Raw genomic sequence first — 3,783 nt, 5'->3', positions numbered from 1 at the left:
TCCCAATGGTCATTAAAGAAGGGTACCTATGTTTGGGTTGTGCTTTGTAACAGACTCTTTTTGGTCCCTTTAATTTTTCCTGAAAACTCGAACTTTTGCGAGAGATAAATTCTTCTTGAACCGGAAAAACCGGATATTGAGAGTTTCAAAGCTTTGTGATAAACAAATTTACCTTGAACCGGATTTTGAACTGGATTTGAGAGCTTCAAAACTTTGTGGCACATAAATTTCCCTTGAACCGGATTTTAATCCGGATATTTAAGAGCTTCAGTGCTTTGTGGGAGATGTCAAGTCTCTTGAGCCGGATCTAAACCGGAATCCTTCTTTTTAAGCCAGAAATTTTCTGACGGCCTTTAAACTTTTTACCAATATGGCGGTAGCCTCCGGGACCGGGTTATTTTTCCCTCCAATAACCCGGAGTTCTTGAATTTACTGAAAACCGGCAACATTTGCAGAGTCATGTCATCATAGCCCCTGAGTCTTAAGACGACTCGAGGAGTTGTCTTGAGATTCTCCATATTTGACCATGATATAAACCGGTATAAGCCATTCAACGGCTCAGTGATATAACAATCCCTTTTGCAGCAGACAACTTGTCCTACATTAGAAAACTTGCAAGCCAGAGTAATTGCTCTTTTAAAGAAAGCAATATGTAATATAAAAAATATACTGGATGGATTTCACCTGATGCGTCAGGTCAGCAATTATCACCGCGGAGTTGATGATCACCATGGTGAAACTGAAATCAATCACGGCCGAGTCAGCCGTGAGAGCAGACAGATGAATCGTCCATGGCGTTGTAAGCCGGTGCGGACGAGCAAATTGTCCTCCTCGTTGTAAGCCGGTGCGGATGCGTGAACCGGCCGCGAGAGCGGATGGGCGAGTCGTCCATGGCGTTGTAAGCCGGTGCGGTCGCGAGAGACGGCCACAACGTTGGAAACGGCCCGGACACGGGCGAGACAAACGTGGACGTGGACGATGAGTCAGTCACGCGTGCGGATGTAGCGGGAGCAGCGATTTGCCCATGTATCCGTCGTGCAGCATGGCACGGACAAACACCAGCGCAGAGTAATACTGGCCCGTGCTCCATATCCATAGCATTTGTGTGATGGATAATTATCCTGCATTCAAAACACACATACCAGAGTAGTTTGTTTTTTGAAGAAATTAATATGCATTAAAATAAACCGGAAAAATATCTCTGAAGCCCTTGGCATTCAACTTATTGAAGATCCAAACTGCTGTAGAGTTCATTTACTACTTCCTTCCTGCATATCATATTTTTTTTGCTCCAGCCAAGGCAACTCTCGAGCCGGCGATTCTCGACAGAAAACAGGCCAAGGGATGAGGGTGGCAACTCGCGGCAGCCCGCGCCAGCGGTGACTCGAGGTAGGAGCGGTGACTCGGCGCGGCAGCGACGCGCGGCAAAAGCGGGTAAACAAAGGGCGCCTCAGGGACGAAGGCAGTGCACCGGCGGCTTAAGGCCGCGGAGGTAGCAGCTCGAGGCCGCATCAGCGGCGGCTTTGACGCGAGGGTGCGGCGACCCGGCAAGTGGTTCACGGGCGGCTTGAAAAAACGGAGACGACGCAGCGGGGCGATGCTGGCGGCTCGAAATCACGGCAGATGCCGACGCGCGGCCGCGGGGACAACAACTAGCAGAGGCGGCTGCCGGCCCGAGGCGTGGCGACTTGGCGCGATGGCCGGTCGGCTTGCTGCGGCGGGTCAACCGGTGCGAAGCAGCTCGAGGGCGAGGCTGCGGTGGCGGGTCGTGGCGACGAAGGAGAACCGGCTGGGGTCAACCGGAACAAGCCGTGGCGGGTCTCGGTGGCGGTGGCTCAGGCGTGGCCCACTTGATGAGGCGACGGTGGCCCACGAGGCCACGGCGGTGGCGACTCAACCGCAGTGGAAACCCGGCGTTTTGAAGTGGCAATTTGGAGGCAGAGGATCCCCAGCGCGTGGACAGCTCAGCGGAGGAGACCCGGCGCGGGGAAACGGAGCAGACCCAGCAATGACCGGCGCATGCGGACCCGGCAACGGTAGTGAGCTAGCGGCGCGGTACGACAGCTATAGAAACGGGCGGCCGCAGTTGCAGTAGGCGGAGGTGACTGCCCACGGCGGCTCAAGCACCGTAGAGGAGACGGCGGCTTGGTGCAGAAGCGCGGTCGGCTTGACAAAGTGGCGTGGCGGCTCGTAGATGGGTGACGCGGCAGAGGCGCACCGGCCGCTCCGGGCAGAAGCAGCAAACAGCCCGGATTCTGGGCAGAGGCGAGGCACAGTCCGCGGAGGAGTCCGAGTCGCTGCCCTCTTTGTTTATGGGTCGTGGCCCCTTGGTAACCTTTTTTTTCCTTTTAAACAGTGTATGCGCTTCTGTCCTTGCATGCAGGAGACGTTGCCAGCCGTGGCTCTCTACTTTTGCTGTTGATTGCTGATTTCTTTTTGGGATGAGGTGGAGAGCAACAATACAAACGTGGTACCTTGGCCAATTAAGCATCTCACAGCCTCGGGACTTGATTACTGGACCAGGGGAAATACAATAACAGTCGGATACGGCCACCGTACAGGTTGATACTGCAGCGCAAATTTTTGGCAACCTTGACTCGGCGATTTGGCCGCTCGCCAGGCACACATTATGCTGCGAAAATTCTTGTATCCTTGTCGGCCCACATGACTTGATCCTTGCACCTGATTGATCTCGTGCACGTCTTCGATCTGTAGTAGCGGCGGCGCTGTACTCAATGCCACCTTAATTTCTCTTGATCCTTGTAATATCAGCTTCAAAGCTAACCACAATTCCGATCACAAACAATGAATTTTGCTGGCTCTTCTACATCTGACAAATCGCGAGCTTCTCGGCACCCTAGAGAAGATCCCTCCAAGAACTCAACACCACCGTGCGCAGGCCCCACGGTGGGCGCCAACTGTCGTGGTTTTGTCACGGCAGATGTCCTTAGTGTCAGGACTTAGTCGCGAGGCCAGCGCATCTATGCGGCAGCTTGAGAGGGGTTGATCGGGACGAGAGACGCAACACGCAAGACAAGAATTTAGACAGCTTCGGGCCCCGGGAAACATCATCCGGTAATAGCCCTACATGTTGTTTGTGGCTAGGTCTCATTATGATCATGAGAGAGTCGCCGGTTCGGCCGGCTCTTTGTGTCTAGCCCTAGAGATTGTTTCTTGTTGCTTGTCCCTCTTTGGGGTGCCCTGCCCCTCCTTATATAAGTTAGAGGGGCGGGTTACATGCGGAGTCCTAGTAGGACTAGGACTAGTCTATCTTTTCTTACAAGTTGAATACAAGTCCGGGTCTTGCTTCCTCGTAAAGGAAATATTCGTCATCCCTTTCTCCTTAAGCCAGCCTACCAGAGTATAAGCCAGCCTGCTCGGCCTTGGGTCTTGTCGTCCGTCTGATCCGCCCGCCGGGTCTCCAGCGAGTCACAATGTCCAGGCGGGTTACCTGTGAATCGCCATGTTCGGGCGGATCACCAGTGAGTCGCCAAGCTCCAGCCAGGTCTCTGGTGAGTCGCCAAGTCTGGCCGGGTCATACAGCGGGGTATATCCCCGACAATAAGGTTGGATAACACCGATGGTACTGAAGAAGTTTAGCTCTGCATTGCTCTTGGTTGTACCTTTTGCCTGTATCGCTGTACTTACATTTATAGCTACTTGGTTATGTAGCATCACTCTTCATCTTATCTTAAATATTCTCTATTTTTTCTTATATTGTCACATCTATATTTACTCTTAACAAAATATAGAATAAAGGCAATGCTTATGAAGAAGATTCTG

The sequence above is a fragment of the Triticum aestivum genome, chromosome 2D (genome assembly GCF_018294505.1).
Source record: "Triticum aestivum cultivar Chinese Spring chromosome 2D, IWGSC CS RefSeq v2.1, whole genome shotgun sequence".
Lineage (NCBI taxonomy): Eukaryota > Viridiplantae > Streptophyta > Magnoliopsida > Poales > Poaceae > Triticum > Triticum aestivum.
The sequence above is the reverse complement of the archived record's forward strand: the minus strand, read 5'-3'. Positions refer to the sequence as shown.